The following is a 25,698-nucleotide window of genomic DNA, read 5'->3' as shown; positions in this document are numbered from 1 at the left end:
GAGCGTGGACTGAGGGCAGACATGGTGGACAGCATAGGCCAGGGACCAAAGCCAGGCCTGGCCTGGGCTGTGCAGAAACCAGCAGAGCCCTGGATGCCTCAGCCAGCTGGGGTGTAGACAGCTCTGAGCACAGAGGATAAGGGACCAACCTGAGGGCCATGGCAGCCAGGGCTGAGCAGCCAGAGTTCTTGGGTTGCCCAGTAAATGGAAACTGAGAACACTGAAGACCAAGACAGATAATGCTGGGCAGGTGTCTCTCGGGTGTGCAACCTTGCCCCAAGGGTGAGCTTGCTAAAATCCTGAAAGAGAAAGGACCATCTGGAGCCTGATATCAGGCAACTAGGACCTCAGGGCTATTCTTTAAAATGTCCAGTTTCTCATTGTTGAGACTTCTGACTTGTACTGAAGGGTGGGGTTTTTATCCTTTCTTGTAGACACATTGTCCTGCTAACTTATTTCACCTGACCTTGTTAAGCATGGGGCCTCCCCTGTAGCTCAATTGGTAAAGAATCTGCCTGCAATGCAGGAGACCTGGGTTCGATTCCTGGGGTGTAGACACCCCAGGAAGATGCCCTGGAAAAGGAAAGAGCAACCCACTCTAGTAGTCTTGCCTGGAGAATCCCAGAATCCCAGAGGAGCCTGGCAGGCTACTGTCCATGGGGTCGCAAGAGTCAGACATGACTGAGCGACTTTCACTTCACTTCACTTGTTAAGCATCCTGCCTTTCTATCATCAGTTATTATCAGCAAGTATTCACTGTGTTCCTTAGATACAGCCAGCTCAGCAATGAACCCAAGGAATAATTCTGGAGCGCAAGCTCAGGGAACTCACAGGCTGGTCAAGGATCACTTAGTCTGAGGTTACTTTTCTCAAGAGTTAAGATCTGTGATGTTGATGAGAGAAAGCCACTGTCAATCATTGAGGACTGGAAAAACCTGTGCCAACTTCCAGCCAAGGTGGGACTTCGTCATGGATGTCAGGATCTTCATAAGCAGACAGAATGATGGGGTAGACATTCTTGACCCCCAAGTAGGGGTACCCTGAGAGTGGGGTTCAGTGGGGAGGGTGGTCAAGGCTAATTTAAGTGAGTAGGATCAGATTCGGAGAATTCAGTGGGCAGAATATTAGGTACCTCATTGCCATCCACTTTGGGTTGGAAATTTCTAGAAGAGCATTTTACCAGTTTCTCCTACATTCCAGGGGCTTCCCCGATGACTGAGTGGGTAAAGAATCTGCCTGCAATACAAGAGACACAGGAGATGTGGGTCCAACCCCTGGGTTGGGAAGATCCTTGGAGAAGAAAATGGCAACCCACTCCAGTATTCTTGCTTGAAAAAATCCCATGGACAAAGGAGCCTGGCAGGCCATAGTCCAAGGAGTCGCAGAGAGTCAGACACAACTGGGCACACGTACACCCCAAGAATCTAGGGACTTGAATCTCACAGACCGGTACAGTATAAATAACTCAGAAATTTTGAGAAATGTCAGGGTTGACAGGCATGAATTTTCAGTCAACTGCTCAGCAAGCAGCCGACTAAGTTGCTGGGGCTTGCAATGATATGCATGGGAACTCAGTTGGCTAATTTTGAATTCTCCTTTCTTCAGAGCCCTGGCCAAGGATGTGTGGGGAAGAAGTGTTTCTCCTTGTTTCAGGGCAACTGATGTACATAACCACTTTCTTCAAAGCCTGACACACATTTCTATTGCATATTAAGTCGGGAAGGAGTTAGTGAATTCAACGAGTTAAATGAGTACCTACATCCTAAGGATCGTTTGTGTGTCATGATGATGGTCATGGGAGTTGCGGTGATGTTGGCAGTAGTTGTGGTGGTGGCGGTAGTGATCATGACGGTGATGGCAGTGGTGATAATGGTGGTAGTGATGGTGATAGCAGTAATATGGTGATGATGGTGATCATGCTGGTGGTAGGAGTTATGATGATGAGGAAGGTGGTGATAATGATAGTAATGATGATGGTGCTGATTATGGCAATGCTGGGGATGGTGATAGTCATGCTGGAGGTAATGCTTATGACAGTAGTTGTTGGAGTGGTGGTGACAGTCTTGGGGATGAAGAGGTGGAAACCTTGTATTACATAGTTATGGCAGATTAGATAGCTCTTTTGTACAGGTAATTTTGCTTGAGCCTAAAGCAAAACTGTGAGGTAGGCAGAGCAGTTATTGTTGTACCAGTTGAAAGACAAGGGCTGGGATTCAGAGAGTTTTTTAAAGTCAGGGTTGTTTTGTCTGTTTTACGTCACTATGTCTCTTTCCAATGAGTGTCAATGAGTAGTATTGACAGTTACAGACAGAAGTGTTAAGGAAGGGTTTCTGTGGGCCAGAGCCACTAGAAAGGGTTACTGGAAACAGAATTTGAACTTAGAAGTTTCAGCTGAAAAGTAGGACACAGGAGAGTCATAGGTGTTACAAAGTTTATATGTGTACATGTAAGTGTATACATTCAAGAAAAAGGAGATTAGAGAGTAAAGATATAATTGGTGAGCTAACAAATCTTGTTGGATTTCTCTGGAGATTGGAACCTGGAGAAGAGAAGGAAGTTAATATTCATTGACCGCTGTTCAATGTGCCAGGCTCCAAGCTTTTAATCTGTCTTTTCAAAAATGTGTTCTTTTATATATATATTATTTAAATTTAATCCTCATGTGAAGCAGATATTGTTTTCATTTTACACATTGAAAACTGATGGGTAAACAAAATAAATACTTTCCCCAGTGCCACCAAGAAAAGCCACATGAATTCAGACCTCTCTGACCCAAGGATCCTAACTTTCTACATGGTGTGTAGCTGCTGGTCCAAAGGTATGCTACTGATTCTACAGTCCAGACTGAGGGGCATTGGAGAAGGGGTTTCATTTCCAGAACCTCGAATCAGCAGGAGGTCACTTGATTTTCACAGATGCTGATATTCTTTCCTGCGTTGGATTTGAATATTTATATGTTTACCTATTTAATATCTTCTCATTAAATAGGTAAACATATAATTGCCACTCTTGGTATAGGCTGAGGAAGAATACAGTTTTATTTTTCTTTAGCTCTGGAACAACTTCTGTATAGTGACTCTGGAAAGTCTTTGATCCAAGGCTTCATTCAGATGTGCGACTTCCATGATATCTATTGCCCGTTACATGTCCTGAAGGAGGAGGATGGATGGATGAGCTGAAAGATCTCAATGGATGTGGAGACTTACCTTTGAGCCAGGACCTGTCTAGCTTTTCTGTGTTCTCTGGGGACACTAAAGTCATACCCCAGCACCACACCCCTTGACTTCTAGGGTATCCTCTCTTCTCCTCTCCAGGCTCTGGTTTCTAGAGGAGCTTGTCCTATACTGTGATCCCTGGGAGGAGACGGCTTAGCCCTAGTGCCCTCTGCAAATTTAACTCAGGGTGTGTAATCATGGATTACATGTCAGACTCATAGCAATAATGCATTACATTTGAATGTAACCTTGTACTTTTCTGTACATGTTCATTGTTCCATTTTAGTCCTTCCACAACCTCGTGTATAAAAGTGATGTAGATATTTTTAGCACATGATCCTGACCCCAAGAGAGGTGAAGCACCTTCCCTAGAATGACAAGAGCTGAGGGCAGGGTTTTCTCAGGCCCACTTCATGCTTTTTCCTGCCACCCACTGACAGTGCTGATGAGCTTTTATTTTTCCTAGAAAGGCCTGCAACCCATGCATAGAATTATAGAGGATTATTCTGCATATTATTATTCGGACAGAGCCCTCGGTGTACTCGGGACCTGAGGCCGGCCTCCTCTAAGCCTGGTTTAGAGGCAATCGAGGAGACCTGTCTGTGAGATCCTGGCCCCATCTGTCTGAGCCAGGCTTCTTCATGCTCATTGTGGGCGGAGCAGCCCTTTCTAACGTGTTGCCGTTTAGTTCAGAATTGTGCGTTCTTGCTGCTTCCCCTTTTAGAAGGGCTGGATTTAGCCCTGGCATGCCAAATACAAACCCTCACTTCATCTCCAGAGCTCTTTCCGTCCACCCCTCCTCGGGCAGCCTATTTACAGACTTGTCATCCCACCACGCGGGTCAATCCACCAGTGAAATGAAAGGAAGGAGAGGCCCTGAGCCAACAAATTTGGGCAGATGAGACTTATATAACACGTGCTAAAAATATGCAGCTAATTGGAATGGAAAAGTGAAAAATGAGTCGTGCCTGAGTCTGAGACACCAGAGAATGATGGGGAAGCAGTTTCTCCCAGCGGAAGATGCACATATAGAAACCTTTTTACTCTGTGCATACGTACTCTCCTTGCGGTTTTTCAACCATGTTCAATTCCCACTCATACCCCCATGGAACTAAATTCGGGCAGGTGATACCAAGACTAAGGGAGCATCAAGCCAAAAAAAAAAAAGAAAAGATGCAGAGAGCTTCTGCCCCTGCAGAGCAGAAGGAGGTGGTATCTGGGGGTGTGGCCAGATGTTAAGATGGTAAGTAGAGCTCCCACTTCTGACTGCTTCTAAAACCAAACAGAAGACTCATCTTATCAAACGGTTCTTTCTGCCCTGAAAATTGTTTAACATTAGTGATTTTTCCAGAACTGAAGAAAATACTGCTTTCTTCCAGCTCCATCCTCATCTGCCTCCCCCTACCCTCCAGATCCTCTCTCTGTCAATTATCTCCTCTCTTTCTCTTGCATTGTTTATTGCTTTTTCTCTTGGCTTCTTCCCCTCTACCTACAATATGCTCTGTTCTCCCTTATCATGCCTTATTTGTGTGACTGGGGCTTCTGTGGTTGCTCAGCTGGTAAAGAATCCGCCAGCAATGCAGGAAACCTCAGTTTGATTCCTGGGTTGGGAAGATCCCCTGGAGAAGGGAAAGGCTACCCACTCCAGTATTCTGGCCTGGAGAATTCCATGGACTGTTCAGTCCATGGGATTGCAAAGAGTTGGGCATGACTGAGCAGCCTTCACTTTCACTTTCATTATGTGTGTGATTAGTGATTAGGCTGTGCATTTCATATAGAGCACAAGCACCCTGAGGGAGAGGTCTTGGTCTAACTTATGCCTGGGTTTGGGTAAACTCCAGGAGTTGGTGATGGACAGGGAGGTCTGGCATGCTACGGTTCATGGGGTCGCAAGGAGTCGGACACGACTGAGCGACTGAACTGAGTTCTAAGTCTGATCCAAAGTGAGCACCCAGTAATTTGTTGAGTAAATCAGTCATTCAGTGGATCAATGAATGGGCAAACCAAAGGAGACATGTTATGGTTTCTGAAAAGTACCATGTGAAAGATACGAACCCTGCTCTTCCTATTCTGGTCTGGTAATGGTCTCTTTGGCAGTCAGACTGCACTTCTTTGCAGCTCATCAGTCACCTCATGACTGTTCTGTGTGACACTCCACAGTGAGGGCACGAGGACTCTAAAGATAGCTGAGTTAGATGTAGTGTTTGGAGAGCACATGGTTGATAAAAGATTTGCAGGTGACCTGGTACTACTCATCAGTTTTAAAATGAGGGAATGGAGGCTTAGCGAGTTCAGAAAATTTGGCCAAAAGAATGCAGTTTGTGAGTGGCAGATCCAGGCCAGTGCCTGCTGGCTCATGTTGGATGCTCAATAAATCTTACAAATAATCATAGAGTTAGTCTTTAGAACCTGATTTCAACTCCTTCCCCAGATACCACCGTGCCCCTTACTGGGGAGAATGGGAACATTCATTGAACTGTATGCCCAGTGGCCTCCCCGCTACACAGGCAGATCCAGGTAAGGCTCTTGCTGCCCACCTTCCAATCTGAATGCCTGTCTTCTCTCTGCAGAGGGGATACCAGTTACTCTGTAATGAACTCTGCTGCCTTGTCATTGGGAGCCAATCACCATCACTCACGTAATTTATTCCACCTAGAATCTACTTCATCTATCTTTGGTTGATTCAAAAATTTGTGCCTGCCTAGGTCTGAGTCATGTTGAGAGGACAACCCCATAGACTCCCACTGTTGGGGTGTCCTGGGCAGCCCTGCTTTCTTCATCCTATGGCTTGGGATTCAGGTCCTCCTTGGAGTCTGTGAAATGGTCCAGGGTCTTCCCATTAAATTCCCCTTTGTGCAGAAGCAGCTTCTTTTAGTCTCTGTTACTTGTGAATGAAAGAACCTGAACTGATCCAGTACTGGAGCAGGAAGGAAGCAGGGTATCCAGTTCCTTCCTCACTTTTTAGGTAGGAGAACTGAGGGCCAAAGAGGGGAGTTCGGTGGTCCCCCCATCTCACAGGCAGAGGATGACAGAGACTGGATAGGATCTTTGTCCCTGGACTCCCCATGCCCCAGTCCACGGTGTCCCCCTCTGTGGGATCCCAGCACCTGCTCCTCCAACAGTAGGGGGCTCTCAGTGGGTGCTGGGTCAGGAAAAGGAAAGAGCTTGATGGAGAAAAAGATAACACTAAGTGTGGCATCAGTACATTTGTACTCAGAAATTTGTAAGGCTTTTTATAACCAGCCCCTGCCCTAACGAGTGTATCAAATTATTCACGAGTTATGGGCCTTCATCAAGACTGGAACTGTAAAATCATACAAGTGGCATCTGATTCATGAAAAAAAAAAAAAAGTGTAGCTGCAAAAGGGATTCCTGGAGATAGGTCAGAAAGGCGTGATATAGAGTGCCCCTACCCCAGGAGCCACCTTCTGGAAGATTGGAGGAAATGTAGGACGAGGAAGGATCCAGATTCCACCTGCTTAAGATCAGAAGTCTACACAGACTTTGGGAGAAGACAACTACCATACTTGCGTGTATGCTGCTAGGCACATAATTGTGTCCTAGATCCCCCACTTCCTCAGCTTTATCTCATATAATTTATCTCATCCTTATACCAACGTTATAAGGGCACAACTCTCCTCACTTGGAGGTTGTAAAGCAGAGGTCATGGATATTATATAAACCTGCCCAATATCTGTCATGCTTCAAAGCCAAAGCTCTTAGTTTATTATGAAGTTGCCCCTGGATAGACAATCTAACATTTCTAGTTCCCTGCATTAGCAGACAACGCATTTAATCCATTATATCATTGTTACGTAATTCTAGTGTTGTATATTAATTAATATATATATTAATACTGAACGAGTGGTCTTCGTTCTTGTGGGACGCCTAACCCTGTGCTAGGTTCTGGTTGATTTCAGAGAATCAGCACCAGAGTCTCTGCTTTCAGGGAGCTTATAGTTAAGATGAACACTCACCAGACCTTTACATAACAAAATGAGACACCGTGTGATTAGACGCTAGGATGAATGACACAGGTGGTAAATGCCCTAACAGCACCTTCTGGTGCCATCAGCTTGTTGACCTAAATTTTCCCCACTCCTGAATGACTCCCTGATGGTGAATTACATTCTAGTTGAAGCCAGGTACATTATTTTGCTCCACCAGTGTTTCATTAGGTCTTGACTTTCCCACATTCTTGTGTCCTAAATATTCCATAATTGAATACTTTCAGTTCAGTCACTAAGTCGTGTCCGACTCTTTGCAACCCCATGGACTGCAGCATGCCAGGCTTTCCTGTCCATCACCAACTCCCGTAGCTTGCTCAAACTCACGTACATCAAGTCAGTGATGCCATCCAACCATCTCATCCTCTGTCGTCCCCTTCTCCTCCTGCCTTCAGTCTTTCCCAATATCAGGGTCTTTTCCAGTGAGTCACTTCTTCACATCAGGTGGCCAAAGTATTGGAGTTTCAGCTTCAGCATCAGTCCTTCCAACAACTATTCAGGACTGATATCCTTTAGGATAGACTGGTTTGATCTCCTTGCAGTCCAAGGGACTCTCAAGAATCTTCTCCAACACCACACTTCAAAAGCATCAATTCTTTGGTGCTCAGCTTTCTTTACAGTCCAACTCTCACAACCATACTTGACTTCTGGAAAAACCATAGCTTTGACTAGATGGACCTTTGTCAGCAAAATAATGTCTCTGCTTTTTAATATGCTGTCTAGGTTAGTCATAGTTTTTCTTCTAAGGAGGAAGCATCTTTTAATTTCATGGCTGCAATCACCATCTGTAGTGATTTTGGAGCCCAAGAAAATAAAAGTCTGTCACTGTTTCCACTGTTCCCCTATCTATTTTCCATGAAGTGATGGGACCAGATGCCATGATCTTCGTGTTTTGAATGTTGTTGTAAGCCAACATTTTTACTCTTCTCTTTCACTTTCATCAAGAGGCTCTTTAGTTCTTCTTCACTTTCTGCCTTAAGGGTGGTTACATCTGCATATCTGAGGTTATTGATATTTCTCCTGGCAATGTTGATTCCAGCTTGTGTTTCATCCAACCCAGCATTTCGTATGATGTACTCTGCACAGAAGTTAAATAAGCAGGGTGACAATATACAGCCCTGACATATTCCTTTCCCAATTTGGAACCAGTCTGCTGTTCCATGTCCAGTTCTAACTGTTGCTTCTTGACCTGCATACAGGTTTCTCAGGAGGCAGGTCAGGTGGTCTGGTATTCCCATCTCTTTAAGAATTTTCCACAGTTTGTTGTGATCCACACAGTCAAAGGTTTGGCATAGTCAATGAAGCAAAAGTAGGTGTTTTTTTCTGGAACTCTCTTGCTTTTTCTATGATCCAACAGATGTTGGCAATTTGATCTCTGGTTCCTCTGCCTTTTCTAAATCCAGCTTGAACACCTGGAAGTTCACAGTTCGTGTACTGTTGAAGCCTGGCTTGGAGAATTTTGAGCATTACTTTGTTAGCATTTGAGATGAAAGCAATTGTGCTGTAGTTTGAACATCCTTTGGTATTGCCGTTCTTTGGGATTGAATGAAAACTGACCTTTTCCAGTTCATTGGCCACTGCTGAGTTTTCCAAATTTGCTGGCATATTGAGTGCAGCACTTTCACAGCACCATCTTCTAGGATTTGAACTGACTGCTTCATTATATGCAGTGCTACATGTGTCTGATTTTGTAATTTTATGTCAACTTTTAAAGTGACTATACACACAGAAAAATGCCTAGCGCATAAGTGTACAGCTCAGTGAATTTCACAAAGTGAATACACCAAGTGATCAGCATCCAGATGAAGAAACAGAATATGACCAGCCTCCCGATGCCTTTTCCTGTCATTGTCCTCCTTCTCCCCCCATGTTGACTTCCAAGGGCATAGAATAGTTTTACTTGGTTTTGAACTTTAAAAAGGTGGATTCATATGATATGAAGTTATCCTGGAACAACATGGGTTTGCACTTCATGGGTCCACTTATATGTATTTTTTATTTTTTTCCAATAAATACTACAGTACCACTGATCTACTGGGCTTCCCTGGTAGCTCAGCTGGTAAAGAATTAGCCTGCAGTGCAGGAGACCCTGGTTCGATTCCTGGGTAAGGAAGATCCTCTGGAGAAAGGAAAGACTACCCACTCCAGTATTCTGGCCTGGAGAATCCCATGGACTATAGGGGTCACAAAGAGTCGGACACAACTGAGCAACTTTCACTTTCACTGATCTACAGTTGGTTAAACTTGTGAATGTGGAACCATGGATAACGGAGAGTTTTGAGCATCCTCAGATTTTGGTATCTGCCTGGGTCCTGGAACCAATCACCTCTGCTGATACCAAATGATGACTGTACACTCTTTTGTATCTGGTTTCTTTCATTCAGCATTCTGTTTATGAGATTCATCCCTGCTGTTGTGTATTGTTGTTTAGTCATGAAGTTGTGTCTGACTCTTTACAACCCATGGATTGCAGCACGCTAGGCTTCCCTGTCCTTCCCTGTCTCCCTGAGTTTGCTCAAACTCGTGTCCATTGAGTCGGTGATGTTGCCTAACCATCTCATCCTCTGCTGCACTCTTCCCCTTTTGCCTTCAATCTTTCTGAGAGTCAGGATCTTTTCCAATGAGCTGGCTCTTCACATCAGGTGGCCAAAGTATTGAAGCTTCAGCATCAGTCCTACCAATGAGTATTCGGGGTTGATTTCCCTCAGGATTGACTGGTTTGATCTCTTGCAGTCCAAGGGTCTCTCAAGAGCCTTCTCTAGCACCACAATTCGAAAGTATCAGTTCTTTGGTGCTCAGCCTTCTTTGTGGTTCATCTGTTGTGTGTAGTTTGCTCATTTTCATTGCCATGGAATTGTGGGAATATCTATCTGTTCTACCATTGATGGGCACATGGTCATTTCCAGTTTAGAAGCAATGTCAATAATGCTGCTGTGAACATTCTAGTTTGCATCTTTTGGTGAACAAATGTACACAGTGGTGTTGCATGCATACCTAGGAGTAGGACTGCTGAGTCATGTGGTGGCCACTGTCAACTTGAGTAGATTCTGTCAGTGTCCCCAGATGGCTGTACCAACTTACTCTGCCACCAACAGCGTATGAAGAGTTCTAGTTGCTCCATGACTCTGCCAAAGTTGCTATTGTTAACACATCCCTAATCCACTTTCAGCATTTCTAGTGGATGTGTTTCATTGTAATTTTTCTTCTTTTTTTATTGTGGTAAAACATACATAGCATTCAGATTTACCATTTTGACCATTTTATAGTGTACAGTTCATCAGCATTAAGTACATTTACGCTTTTGTGCAATCATCACCACTATTCAACTCCAGAACTTTCCTCGTTTTACAGATTGGCACTTTGTACCCGTTAAACACCAAGTCTTCATTTCCTGGGCCTTCACGGCTGACAAACACCACTCTGCTCTCTCTCTCTGTGAATCTGACTACTCTAAGTACCTCATGTAAGTGAAATTGTACAATATTTATCCTTCTGTGACAGGTATATTTTACTTGCATAATGTTCTCAAGCTCATCCATGTTATAGCATGTGTCAGAAATTCCTTTATTTTTAAGACTGAATGGTATTCCACTGTATATATGTACCATATCTGTTGATCCATTCATCTTTTGATTTTATTCTGATTTTAGCTTATATTTCTTACAATTTTGTGTTTCTCTTGAGCACCTTTTATATGATCAGTAGCTGTTTGGATATCCTCCTTTAAAAGTACCTACTCAAGTCTTTTGCCCATTTTTCTATTGGATTGTCAGCCTTTTTCTTTTTAATTTGTGGGAGATCTTTATATATTCCAGAGCTGAGTCTTTGTTGAATGTATGAATTCCAAGTCCCTTCCTCTAATCTGTTGCTTGCCTTTTCAGTCCTTAAGAATATATTTTGGTGAATAGAAGCCCTCAGTGAGGTAGTCCAATTTATCCAATATTTTTCCTTTATGGATAACACTTTTGTGTGTGTTCTATTCAAGAAACTGCTGTCTACCTGAAGATTATGGTATATCCATCTTTGTTTTCTTCCAAAAACTGTATTGTTTTCCTTTTCATGTAATGTGTCTGCCTTTTCAGTTAGTAATAATTTTCAATCCTAGGGAAACAGGGATTTGCGTGTACTCCTAGGATGTGGGCAGCACTGTAGTGAAACCGAATTAACCCAGGCAAGTGGTAGCCAGCTCAGTGACTGATAAAAGCCTACACTGGTGAAGGTATTCCTTGCTTGGACATCAGATGTGCTTCTGAAGAGTTGCATGTCTATCTAGCAAATTTGCCCATGTTATAAATGCCAAGTCTGCAGCTTTTCAGACCTTTTCACCAAAGGTTAGGAGGTATTCTCTTAAACCACTTCCCCTCTACAGACTTACCAAACTCACTCTGCCTCCCATTCCTTCTGACACCCAAGAGCACACTTTTGAAGACTCTCATTAGCGGCTCAGCGGCCTGCCTCCATCCTTTCAGTTGTATACTAATCAAAAGTCATTTGTGTTTGTTGTTTTTCTTCTAATTACATAATTTTGATCCAATCACAGTTAATCCAATGAAATTAGAGCATGAAAAGAAAACGTTTCTATGAAAACTAAGCTGAATGTACTAGAAAGAGTCACTGAAGATCAATTGCTAATAAAATTGCTAATGAATTATGCGTGGGAGGGAAAAACAGTAGGATCCTGAAGTGGGGAAAGGGACAGATAATAAAACTTTAAAGAGATTCTCAGTTCATATTGACAGTCTGTTGTTCCACCTCCACATCCCACCCCCAGAGCCCCCCACCCCCCAAGACTCTCCTTTGGGGGTATTCATCTACTCCCTCCGGCGGCGGGTCAGGTGGTTATTTTATGAGTGGATTTCATTTATTAATTCAGTTCTTTTCACCCCGCCCGCTCCCGGAGTGTAACAACAATAACCAGTGCCCCAGGCCACGGTGCTGGGAAAGTGCTTAGAAGACAGGGGAAACCTTTTGGCACCCACGCGGTTCTGAAACACCCGGGAGCAATCAGCCTGAGTCACTGCCTTGGCGGAAGTGGGCCAAGCAAGGAATTAGCCAGTAGGTTTCTCTGCTCACCGATGTCCTCCTCCACCGTTGTTTCTTTCCGGAGAGGAAGCCTGTGGGAAGCTCAGATCATTCGTTGACTCGCGCGCCCCCGTGTGGCTATGGTGGGCGGTTGGAAAAATGCGACCAGATTTTCCTTTGCCCAAGGCCAGAGAAGGCAGCAGGCAGCCTCTGATCCACCTTGAAACAAATATTTTCCATAATCTTCAATTGCTTATTTCTGTTATTTTTTCAAAAATTATTTGTACGTTTTAATTACAGTAGTTAATTTAGTGAACATGTTGATTCTTACGGAAAATTATGTGATTTTATTAAAATCATGACTTGGTCATAATATTGTCAAGGTGAGCTTTGTTTTTTAGAGCTTTTAAATTGAAGTATAGTTGATTTACAATGTTGTGTTAGTTTCAGGCTACTATTGCTGTTATTTTTAAACATTATTTTTATTGCTGTTATTAAGTTAAGCATCCTATGGCCTTATTCAACTCAAGTTACAAGGCATGGTTTATGGAGCCCACAGATTTTCTGCAGGTGTAATCAGTGCCCCCTCCCAGCTCTGGGAGACTTCCTCCAACCCACAGCCTCTTACTGGTACATGTTTTTAATCAAAAGGAATAGAAACAAAAGCTGTAGCTCTGACTGTCCTTTTTCTACTTTCAGGCTATTAATAATCAGTGGGGCTGAGCTAGCGAATTTCCAGCATGGAGACCTGGGCCTAGCACAGGTACAAGGCTTCTGGTGCTTGTATTTTGAATCCTACAGGTGCTTGGACTTTCTTCTCTGGATCCTTTGGGCAGTGATACGAAAGAGGAGATGTGCTCCCTACAGCAGGGTTCTCCAGCCTCCAGGATCTAATATCTGAGGTGGAGCTGATGTAATAATAATAGAAATAAAGTGCTCAATAAATGCAATGCACTTGAATCATCCCGAAACCATCTACCACCCTGCTCCGCCCTGCCCCCAGTCCATGGAAAAATTGTCTTCCATGAAATTGATCCCTGGTGCCAAAAAGGTTGGGGACTGATGCCCTAAGGGATGAGCAATGTGATTCCCTTTGGGAAGAAAAAATCCAAATTCCATTCACTTTTTAAAATCTGCCTTATTTTTTTTTTTCTTTTTGTGTGTAAGTTTATAGTAGTAATTCAATAAAAACAGCTGGGGGTGGGCAGTAGATGCTCTTGGTGCCCCAGCACAGCCCTATTCCTTGGTCCACCACTGAGGTCACCTGCAGAATACCGAGAAACATCCCACGTGTCTCTGCCTGAGGTGATCCAAACCACAGTCTTATGGAATAGGGGCTAACACTCGATGGTCCCCTGTTTTAGGTGGTTTGATTTTAGGAAAAATGCTCTTAGGTACACATCACTCCTTGAGTGCCTACTGTGTGCCTGATGCTTTAAAATGATTGTTTTGTAAAGGTCACATGGACTTTGGAAATAGATGTTACTAACTCTTACGTGGAGATGAGAAAACAGCCTTAGCAAAAGGCTGCAGGATCTGGAGCAGAAAACAGGTCTCACTGGGCCCTGTCCTCCCCCAACCCTTGCCAGCTTCCCCATGGTGACAGTGAGCTCCAGCCATGTCCCTCCTAGGGCTCCAGCCCCCAGATTCTCACTGTCTCCCTCCCTCCTCACCTCTACTCTCTCTCCTCCTCACCTCTCTCCCCCCATCTCCGCCCTATTCCTCTAGTGTCATCAGGAGCCAGTGTGGCCCCAGGAGTGAAGAGTTGGAACCTCATATGATAACCATCCGCTCAGGAGGAAACAGGAGCTTTGCCTATCTCAGGACAGGCTAAGAGGGAGATTTTCAGCCCCTTGGAGAGGATTACAATGGTAGACACCATTGTAGGTGGCTTGGCCAAAGAAGGTGCTGTCTGGCAATTCAGTGCATCCTGTGGGCTCTTGAGAACCAGAATGAGTAGTTTATCCTCCAAGAAAGGACACAGTTGAGACTGAGAGGTGGTGCTATTCACAATGACTCTGGGAAAACAGGCAAATTCCAGGACCCTCCTGGGTGAAGTGGAAGCTGTGTTCTCCCTTTCTGCTCCATATACCTGTCCTGAGTTTCCCATGTTTTTATGATTGGCCTCTGCATCCCTTTTTAATATTTTGGTACCTTCCCTTCTCACCATTGTCAATCCTTACAAAAGCCATTTATTCAGGGAGCAAACTCTTTCTGGCCTTCAGTTTTCATTCTTTTCTAACTTAGGACCCCCTTCTCTTTTACCTAAACTTAGCCGTTTCTTGATTATTTGACCATAAATTCATTGTGTCGTGCTTTATTCAGCAACTTTTGGAACAAAAGTAACAAATGTACACGTTTGCTTAAACTGCTTAAATGTATGTATACAAAATCATGACACTTTTCTTTCTCACTTGTTTACTGTCTCAGAAACATCAGCCCCATGCGTGATATATGATGTTGCAAACCTCCAGGGGCAGAGACCGGTCCTCTTGCCCAGCTAGGCGTGGTGGGCATTGCATGGACCGCTGCTTGTAGCTCTGCTCTTAGAGTTCTGTGGCTGAGTCAGCACTCAGGAATCCAGCGCAGTAGGCTAATTCCCCACTGGCTCCAACCTCATCCAACCCCAGGGAGATCCAGCCCAGAGCATCCTGCCAGGGTGGAGGAGGTGCTGGCCTGTCACTTACCAAGTGATTTCTTCTCCTGGAAAATGTCAAAAAAAAAAAAAAAAAGCAAGTGAAAACAGACCTCTATACATCATATTCCTCTGAGCCTCCTTCTTACGGTCACTGTGGGTCCTTAGTAAAAGAAATGGGTATTAGTCTGAAGAAAGAGCAATGTGATGGAAATGTGAAATGTTATTATTAAACATCCTAAGGTTTATCTTGGTAGCACCCCAGTGGTGACAAACAGGAGACAGGCTTGTTAAAGCCAGTACCACTGCCATCCTCAGGACTCACCATTTACATTCCCTCATTAGCAGCCCTAATATCAGGTGGTCAGGCCCTGGAGCTGACCTTTTTGCTGCTCTGTCATCATTTTATACCCTACTGTCCTGGAGACTAGCATCTGAGCACTCTTTCATTAGATTACTAACGCTTTCAGAGACATTTCCAACTCTGTGTCATTAAGAGAAAAATGCATTGACTGAAAAAAAAAAAAAGTTTTACTTAAGTGATTCCAGCAGCCGTTAGCTAATGCACTGTTAAGTCATGCTTGCTGTAAATTGTTGTGGGAATCCGCTGTCATTTCTGAGATGTGGGTGTAACCCATCCCCTCACCATGCTGGGCTGGCAAGTACATTCAGAAAACGCACCCACACACCCACTTGCCCCCGTATAACCTCAAAGAGTCTCCTTGCTCAGTTGATTTCCTGTTCTGGAGCTCACCTCTGCATCTTCCTGGCTGCTGCCTTTTGTCCCTCTCGTAATGGCTCCTAGAAACTGGCATCAGCAGTGCAAATTGGAGATTGTCTTCATGTGCAGATGAACGTAGACTCCATTTCCAGCCCATCTCCTGGCATTTGCTTTGAATAATCCAATGTTAGCCCTCATCGCGGAGAAGGCGATGGCACCCCACTCCAGTACTCTTGCCTGGAAAATCCCATGGACGGAGGAGCCCGGTAGGCTGCAGTCCATGGGGTCACTAAGAGTCGGACATGACTGAGCGACTTCACTTTCACTTTTCACTTTCATGCATTGGAGAAGGAAATGGCAACCCACTCCAGTGTTCTTGCCTGGAGAATCCCAGGGATGGGGGAGCCTGGCGGGCTGCTGTCTATGGGGTCGCACAGAGTCGAAAACGACTGAAGTGACTTAGCAGCAGCAGCAGCAGCCCTCATCAGGAGGTATGTGAGAGTGTGAGTGTGTGAGTGTATGTGTGTGTATCTAGGGGAGAGGTAAGAAGTCGGATTAGGGGTCATATGGTTTAGGGGCATGGCATCTGAAGTAGAACCTGCTTACAGCTCATACTCGGACCATGTGCGCTGCTAGGAAATAGGAAACAAACAAGAGCACTTCCATTTGCATCTATTTTCTTACCTAAGAAACAAAAGAATGATTTCATTTTAATACTCAGCATATAGACTGCCAGTACTACCTGTTTATAATCTATAAGAAAATAAACCTATATGTCAGAAAGTTTTTACCTATACTTACAGTCAAAAATACTTGGAAACCTTTGGCTTAGTCAATCCAAATAGATCCAAGGAATGGAAGAAGCAGAGAGCGTGTTAATCAGAGCAAAAGTGAATGTGTCCCGGGCCACGTACAAACACTTGTGCATGCACACTCATGCACTCACCAAAGATATACACACAGGATACCTGTGTCCACTCACACATGTAATCACACTCACCTGACACCTGATTGTATCGACACACACACATTACTCATATTTACTACACCAACATACCACATGCATATCATACATACACACCTACCTTCACTTACTGCTCACTCCTGCACACATTCGCTACCAATTGCATTCATTCAAAAACACAGACACTCCCATGCTTGCCCCCAACTCACATGCACATACAAACACACCACATGGTCTCAAACACAAGTCACCTTTTGACTAATAAACTTACTAGACACCTGTTCCCAAGGGTAAGCAGTAGCATGATTCACCCCTTGCAGATGCACTACTGGCCACTTGCTGTCTGACTTAACCCCTTTTGATGGCTGGCATCAGACCTGAGCCTTTGGAAGTCAGTGTCCAGTGTGTACACTGAAACTTTGCGACCAGGATATCTTCTGCACACTCAACACCATCAGTGTAGTCATCTGCAGATCAGGTGACATGAGGGCAGGTGAGAGGCAAAGACATGGTCTCCAGCCTTGAGACGCTTAATATCTGGATTGGGAGATACTACAGACCTGTGTCAACTAGGCACTGACAGCTGTTAATGACGGAGCAGCATTTGAGGGAAAGGAGGGACAGAGGTCAGTGGGAGGAGTTTGAGGAAGAAGTAGGACTTCTGCTGGGCCTTGAAGGCTGGTTGAATTAAAAAGGGAGAGAGAAGGGAGGATTCAGCCAGCACAGTTCTATCTGTAAGGGGCTGAGGATCAGGGGAGCTTACGTCACTTATTCTGGAGTAGCCCCCTGGTCATCAGGCAGTTCAAGCATGCACTGGGGGAGTCTAGAGGGATTTCAAGGGATGGAAAGTTACTGAGCTAGACAAGCTTTAAGATTCACTTGAGCCCTGGGCCTTTTTGATATGACAGCCTTTCCTGGCACACTCTGGCTAAGAAAGTGATAAATTTACTGATTATGGGGAGAGTATTCTTGGGGATGAAAGACCCCATTGCTGGAGGGGTTGAAACCTCTTCTACAGTGATTAAAACAAGAGGTTCAGGCAAGAGGCTGCTGTGGTTAGCTGGAAGTTCTGGCTCAGTGGGGTCTGTCTTTCCAAATAGCTATCGAAGCAAACTCTTAGAAACCAAACCTAATTGCTATTTTGAATTTGTCACTTCTTCTTGTGGCATGACACCCTAGCTTAGTCCGTGGAGTGTGAGCACTCTTGCTTAGAGAGAGAAATATAGGAAAGAAAATGCCTGTTTTTAATCAATTCAGTCGCTCAGTTGTGTCCGACTCTTTGCGACCCCATGAATCGCAGCACACCAGGCCTCCCTGTCCATCACCAACTCCCGGAGTTCACTCAGACTCACATCCATCGAGTCAGTGATGCCATCCAGCCATCTCATCCTCTGTCGTCCCCTTCTCCTCCTGCCCTCAGTCCCTCCCAGCATCAGAGTCTTTTCCAATGTGTCAACTCTTTGCATGAGGTGGCCAAAGTACTGGAGTTTCAGCTTTAGCATCATTCCTTCCAAAGAAATCCCAGGGCTGATCTCCTTCAGAATGGACTGGTTGGCTCTCCTTGCAGTCCAAGGGACTCTCAAGAGTCTTCTCCAACACCACAGTTCAAAAGCATCAATTCTTTGGCACTCAGCATTCTTCACAGTTCAACTCTCACATCCATACGTGACCACTGGAAAAACCATAGCCTTGACTAGACGGACCTTTGTTGGCAAAGTAATGTCTCTGCTTTTGAATATGCTATCTAGGTTGGTCATAACTTTCCTTCCAAGGAGTAAGCCTCTTTTAATTTCATGGCTGCAGTCACCATCTGCAGTGATTTTGGAGCCCAGAAAAATAAAGTCTGACACTGTTTCCCCATCTATTTGCCATGAAGGGATGGGACCAGATGCCATGATCTTCATTTTCTGAATGTTGAGCTTTAAGCCAACTTTTTCACTCTCCTCTTTCACTTTCATCAGGAGGCTTTTGAGTTCCTCTTCACTTTCTGCCATAAGGGTGGTGTCATCTGCATATCTGAGGTTATTGACCAGCAATCTTGATTCCAGCTTGTGTTTCTTCCAGTCCAGCGTTTCTCATGATGTACTCTGCATAGAAGTTAAATAAGCAGGGTGACAATATACAGACTTGACGTACTCCTTTTCCTATTTGGAACCAGTCTGTTGTTCCATGTCCAGTTCTAACTGTTGCTTCCTGACCTGCATATAGGTTTCTCAAGAGGCAGGTCAGGTGGTCTGGTATTCCCATCTCTTTCAGAATTTTCCACAGTTTATTGTGATTCACACAGTTAAAGGCTTTGGCATAGTCAATAAAGGAGAAATAGATGTTTTTTTGGAACTCTCTTGCTTTTTCGATGATCCAGCGGTTGTTGGCAATTTGGTCTCTTGTTCCTCTGCCTTTCCTAAAACCAGCTAATACAGGCATTAAAAACAAATATTTTTTTTACTTTTTATTTTCATCTGAGGCAAATCCAGTAAGGATTCTATTTCTATCTGTTAAGCATTGACAGAATGAATCGTTGTGTTAGTTAAGTTCCAAAGACACCTATTAAAGAAACATTTTGGCCAAAGACAGTGCCTATCTGAGTATACCCTGAGATGCCTAGAAAAGATCTACATGTGGTGGGATGGTAACCATGATAACATCATTTGGTTGATGGTTTCCAAATTGTACAGGTGAGAATAAAAATAACAATTTAGGCAACATTTCCTTCTTAGAATCCATTTAGGTGCCATAACTGAGTCTTATGTACATTTTGTGTATATGTCATATACGGAGGAACAGGCAGCCTTTGTGATGTGAAAGCTCCTGATACAGTTCTCAGGAGGGGACTGATGGGGACTGGCACAGGCCATGAGTTTGTAAATCATGTTGGCCTGATGATGAGGTCCTCTTAGAAAGGCTTAGAACGTGAGTAGATTATGGATTCCCTTCTTCCCTGTGCTTTGGGAAGCATGCCGTTTTCTGATTCTACAATTAATTCTTGGGCAAGTCATTCAATCTCCTTGAGATTCAATTTTTTGACAATAAAATGCATTGTATGTATTATAATACACACATAATTAAATGAGTGTATTGATGTCAAAACTCTCTGTCAACTTCAGTCTTGATTAAACATTATTTAAATAATAAATACTGCATGTGCTTATAGGAAAAGACTGAATAATATGGAGGAGTGCTTTAGAGAGTGAAATAAAAGTTGTCTGACCTCTCAGTTCCCCTCCTTGGAAGCCTGCTGCCGTCCCTTTCTTTTTTTATAGATTTTGGTCATGTCTGATTCTTTGTGACCCCATGGACTCTAACCCACCAGGTTCCTCTGTCCATGGAATTCTCCAGGCAAGAGTACTGGAGTAGGTAGTGATCAAAGTGCTACACAAATACTTGAAATGATTTATTTCAGATAATCTTTCATCTTTTGTAGTATTTTGTAAATTGACAAATCATTTTAGCCAAAGAGAATAATTGCATCCCATGAGCTAGGACACAGCAATGAAGATTCAGGAGGATTTAAGAGCTCATTGTAGGTAATTTTCTACTTGTCTACTTTTATTATAAGAGGACAATTCCTGTGTTAAAGGACATCATTCAGTTTCTCCTAAATTTAACACTCCTTTATTTATTCCTCCATTTTTTTTAAAAAAGGGAATTTTTGCACTTACCATGTAGAAAGTATTTAACCAGCCTATGAAAGATTAAAAGGACCATAATCATCTATATATATATGTAGAACAGGGTATATGGGCATTAAGAAGGCTGTGAGTAGAAGTCACAGGAATTGTCCATGGACCCTGCTAGCCAGGGGTTTCCCGGGAGGACGTGGCATTTGACGTGGTGCTTGCAGATGAGTTACAACTGAGACATACAAGATGAGAACTAGTTTTCCTATAAAAACTGAAAATCTGTGAAATTACACAGATCAGAATTTCTTCTTTCCAGAGTTCTTTTTTATTTCTTACATGCTTTTGAGTTCCATTGTCCCAAATACTCTTGAGGAGGACCCAGGAAGATAAAGTTCTCACCAGATGACACAAGAGTATAAAAATGTGTCAGCTGAGTTACACTCTCTTGGCATAAACCCAGCCTCCATACCTGGTTTCCTGGGTCCTCTTCATGAAGAGTCCATGTTTGCAGAGGGCACCAGATAGGTGCTCTAGAGGCTGTGTCTGTGTTAAGTCAACAAGGGAGAATTTGGAGTCCCCATGCAATGAAACTGCCCTGTCTAGATCACGGACAGAACTAAGTTGCTGGAGCCAGAAAAGACATAAAAGAGCATTCAGTCCACAAGAGCATCATTTTACAGAGTTTGGAGACTCAGGCATAGAGCAGTGATGTGATTTACTCCAAGGCAGTGAGATGTGGGGAGAAAACTGAGTCAGGTGTGGGAAGAACCTTGGTGTCAGGGGTCAGTTCCAGTGCTCAGTCACCGTGACCCGCCCCCCTCCCCCCAACAAAGAGCCATTGCTTGTAGATTCTTGCCCAGATTCATTGACACCACAGCCTTTAGAACTGAATCACTGAGCTGGTGATTCAGTTCTACCCACCCCCATTCTGCCTCACTGTTCTAGTTCCATTTACTCCTTTTAGGCTTCTTGGTTGCTATTTTGTTTTGTATCTTATGGATGGCCACAGGCATCAGGCTGTGGGGGAAGGGCATGTCTCCCCAGTGGGCATTCCTGATGTGTGAGCTGTGCATGGGACTCCTTGCAACCAGTACAGAAAAGACAGCTCAGCTCAGGGTGGTGGCTGCACTGGTGTAAAAGTTTGTAAGAACTCGCTGACTTGACGCTTAGGATCTCTGCATTCTACTTTATGTAAATGAATACTTAATTACAAAAGAAAAAAGCCACGCAAATGGCTTCACTTGTAAATCCTTGGATATTAGGTGGGTAAATTCTGCCTACGAAGCCGCTTAGGGGTAGATACAGAAGTGGCACTCGGTAAAGTGAGGATGCTGGTCTTCTGCTTCCAGCCATCCCTCTCATTGCCCTTTCCCTCTCCAGGAATGGTTTTTCCAATTCCTGCTGCACTTCCAGCCCCCTATATACTTCCCATGGGCCTCCAGCTGCCCTAGGTTGGTCCCATCGGGCAGGGAAATGACTACCACACCAGAGGACTAAGTGTAGGGTGTGTTCTGGGAGAACTCTAGTCCCAGAGGAGGACTGGGAGGCCCACACTGCACAGCTGTCACTGGTTGAGCATGTACTGTGTCCCAGGCCCTGTGCCCAAAAGAACAACTTGCTCACAGTAGAACATAAGCTACTGACATGGTGAAGGGCTTTTTCTTCCCTTCAAGGAGACCACATGAATGGCCACTTATACCTATGAGTGTGGCCAACTGGATGGCAGTGATGATAAGCCCAGAAATGAACTGAATTCAGTACTCTGCACATATAAGTCATTAGTAAGCACAAAACAAGTAGGGCTGCTCTTAACCCCCCATCTGCATGGCCACGATGGATTGTGAAGTTGACAGAGGCCCTCCTGGAGTATAGGATGTTGAGTGAATATCAACCAAAGTGACCAGAGTTTGCAGAGCCCTTCTGCAAAGGAGCCCTTTGTCTCTCACCTTCTTGCCCACCCCTGGACCCCACACCCTCAGGACCCTTGATCAGACCGTCTCTGGCTGCGAGTCATACACGGTCACTCTGTGGCTGACCATGCAGTAAGGCCGCTTGGCCTACTTGTCTTCTCATTTGTCTTCTGGCTCGCTTTACCTGAATCTATTTTCCATTTTAATTTTATGGAAATGAATTGTAAGTTACCCAACTCAGAACCCTGGGACATGCTGGCTCAGCTCTTCCCAGGGTTTGCAGGGACAGCTGTCACGTCTGTTCACTTGAGCGGAGAGAAGGCAAGGGACTAGAGAACAGAGCTGTCTAATCCCAGGAACAGCAGCCTCAAGCTCTTGTTAAAAGAAGAAGGTCAACAATGGTGAGAGACGGGGGAGTCATCCTGCCAGCTCGGTGCCCCTTAATCTTTTTGAGATCCACGCCAGTGCCCTGGGAAATATCCAGTCATAAGTTGTAAGAGGTTCTTACTGGAGTGCTGTGGAGGAGAAGATGAATTAAAGGTCAGTAGAACAGATTGTGATAAAGGTAGCACTGTGATTTGTGGGATTCATCCCCCTTTGCTTGCTGCATGGAATTTCCCAGGAGAGAAAGTCCAAATGAAGGAGGGTCTGTGACCACCCTCTTGAGTAGTTCAGAATGCTGCCCCGGGCACACCTTGGCTCTCACCACCCTCCAGGGGCAACATTCGCACACCATGGATGACAAAGTGAACTTGTGTTGATTATGCAGTGGCCAGGTGCTCCAGGACCTTTACTCTGCTGTGGATTCAGCCAATAGTCAGTGCCACCCTCAGAACTGGAGAGGTAGGCTTTGGAATCAGACTTGGGTTCTCAGCCTGCTTTGTCGCTTTCTGTTGTATCGTGGTTGTACCTCTATGAGTTTTGGTCTTCTCATCTGAAAATTAGGGTAGTAGTGGTACTTTCCTTGTAAGTGGTTGTGAGGATTACTGATAATATACGCAACCACCTATCACCATGCTTGGTGCATAATCAATGGTGCCTGCTCTTATGACAAGGACTGAATTATTTCCGTCGTCCTAGCTATTTGCATTGCCTGACTTCTGTAGTCCCTCAGTCAGGTTCAGTCTATAGGATCCAAGGGACAGCATCCTCTTAGTTCTGCTTCCCCCTGTCCTTCTCTGGTTTCAAATTCCTGGTTGAGTATCCCCAGCTCTACCTTGACTGGGCTTTCTGCAGTGGAGAGCTACTCTGACTCCATAGTCAAGTCCATGGTCTGGCCTCCTGCTCAGTGTCCCAGGACTTTCCATGTACCCGGACCTGCCCTCGACTAGTCCTGTGCCACTCCTCCTGTGGCTGGATCTTCCTTGGGAAGCTGGTTGCCTGTAAGCCCCTCTGCCTGTCCTCTGTCCTGGAATCTCCTTCCTAACTTCCTCCTGTCCAGCACCTCCTACCTGTGCTAAGCCCTTCCCTCCTTGCCCCACTGCCCCTGATCCCAGTTCCTTTTCTCTTTTCCCAGATTGCACCAGATGTCAGTTCTCCCCTCTAGAGACTCTGATCCTTGGATCCAGACCTCCAGTCTGGCCTGTCCTACCCAACAGCCAAGTCCCAGTTATGATCCAGAAGACCTGGACTCTATAAGACATTCACTCCCCCCAAGGTCATCAATCAGCCCCCAAAGTAATTCATGTTAGAATAGGGTAGAAGGAAGACTCTCCAAACCTCTCTCCGTTGTTCTTATTGTAAAGATGTGTATGCCTACTAAGTCGCTTTAGTCGTGTCTGACTCTTTGTGACCCCATGGACTGTAGCCCGCCAGGCTCCTCTGTCCATGAGATTCTCCAGGCAAGAATACTGGAGTGGGTTGCCATGCTCTCCTCCAGGGTATTGTAAAGATAGGACCACAGAAATAAAGTATGGTATATCCATTCAATGGGATATTATTTGGCAATAAAAAGAAATAATGTACCAATACATGCTATGATATGGATGAACCTTAAAAATATTATGGTAAGTGAAAGCAGCCAGACACAAAAGGCCACATTTAGTATGATTCTATTTATATGACATGTCCAGAATAGGCTAGAGACAGAAATTTCATTAGTGATTGCCAGGGGAAGAGGGAGGGAAATGCAGAATGCCTGCTAAAGGGTATGGTTTACCCTTCAATATCTGTAAAGGCTCTGTGTGCCTGTGTGCCAGCAAGCATTCATTCTGAATGTGACATTCTCACATGGGGTTTCTTTTTGTCATGATGAAAATGTCCTAAGATTATCTGTAGAGATGGTAGCACACCTGTGAATATACTAAAGACCATTGATGACCTGCTTCAAGTAGGTCAGTGGTATCAGTTCAGCTCAGTTCAGTCACTCAGTCGTGTCCGACTCTTTGTGACCCAATGAATTGCAGCACGCCAGGCCTCCCTGTCCATCACCAACTCCCGGAGTTCACTCAGACTCATGTCCATCGAGTCAGTGATGCCATCCAGCCATCTCATTCTCTGTCGTCCCCTCCTCCTCCTGCCCCCAATCCCTCCCAGCATCAGAGTCTTTTCCAATGAGTCAGCTCTTCACATGAGGTGGCCAAAGTACTGGAGTTTTAGCTTTAGCATCAGTCCTTCCAAAGAAATCCCAGGGCTGATCTCCTTCAGAATGGACTGGTTGGATCTCCTTGCAGTCCAAGGGACTCTCAAGAGTCTTCTCCAGCACCACAGTTCAAAAGCATCAATTCTTTGGCGTTCAGCTTTCTTGACATAGTGACCCACAATACGGGGACATTCTGTCCCCATAAAGCTGTTACCAAAAAAGATAGTTAAGGAATAAATGTTAAAAGGTTAAAATAATGTTGATAATACAATGCTAGCATAGCTGTTTTAATTTTTATCTATCTTTGGTTCTTCAGCTACTTGAAAACATCTTTTTTGTTTGTTTGTTTGTTTTCAGATAGCTATTATGATTAAAAATTTTTTTTAATTTTATTTTTAAACTTTACAAATTGTATTAGTTTTGCCAAATATCAAAACATCTTTTTATGTGATTATAGCTTCAGTGTACTTTTTCCATGTTCTTTTTAGCAAACATTTGTCCACTTTATTATGTAGTCTTTATAATTATTATTTGTATTCTATCAGTTTGAAATCTCATTTAATTATTTTCCAGTTGGTAGGCATTTATGTTTCTAGATTTGTTGTGGCAGTGGTGGCATTCATAATTCCAGATCTGTTGTGGCGGTAGTGATTATGAGAGTGTTTCTATAGAACTAAAAATATCTTTAGGATTATTTCTCTGGAGATGGACTATTCAGTCAACATTCCTTTCAATGAGATTTCTGTTCCTTTTCTAGTCTGTTTTACCCAATAAAACTTGGAGATGTAAAAATGGCTGAGAAGCAGGAGAAAGTCAGAGCACAGTGGGCATGTGAGGTCGGCAGTGTTCCTCTGAGCAGTAATGAAACTCCCTTTCCCACCCGCACCCTAGACACTGTTCAGGCATTGCTCACATGTAAGTGTCTATTTGTGCACCTTACTCCCAGGCTAGTAACTCCAGCCTGGGCAACAGTTCATCTGTCAATTGTATCTGGTTCAAAGTTGCACTGTGCAGGACAGTCAC

At 44.3% G+C, this 25,698-nt stretch overlaps 1 protein-coding gene across 12 annotated transcripts in view; it reads left to right on the top strand.

The window, feature by feature from the left end:
* The window catches only part of PRKCE (protein kinase C epsilon), a 547,240-nt gene that overhangs the window by 296,648 nt on the left and 224,894 nt on the right, over nucleotides 1-25,698 (top strand). Inside the window, exon 1 of one of the 12 annotated variants that reach the window (XM_086327141.1) lies at nucleotides 12,944-13,007. The exons of 10 other annotated variants lie outside the window; for them this stretch is intronic. The gene's annotated coding sequence lies outside the window, so the exon portion shown is untranslated. Of the gene's footprint in view, nucleotides 1-12,943; nucleotides 13,008-25,698 lie in introns of those variants that run through there. One more of the 12 variants, XM_086327136.1, reaches the window with a different exon arrangement.

The sequence above is a fragment of the Bos grunniens genome, chromosome 11 (assembly GCF_055505025.1).
Source record: "Bos grunniens cultivar Pamir isolate PY7600 chromosome 11, Bosgru_T2T1.0, whole genome shotgun sequence".
Classification (NCBI taxonomy): domain Eukaryota; kingdom Metazoa; phylum Chordata; class Mammalia; order Artiodactyla; family Bovidae; genus Bos; species Bos grunniens.
This window is presented reverse-complemented; position numbering and strand designations above follow the sequence as displayed.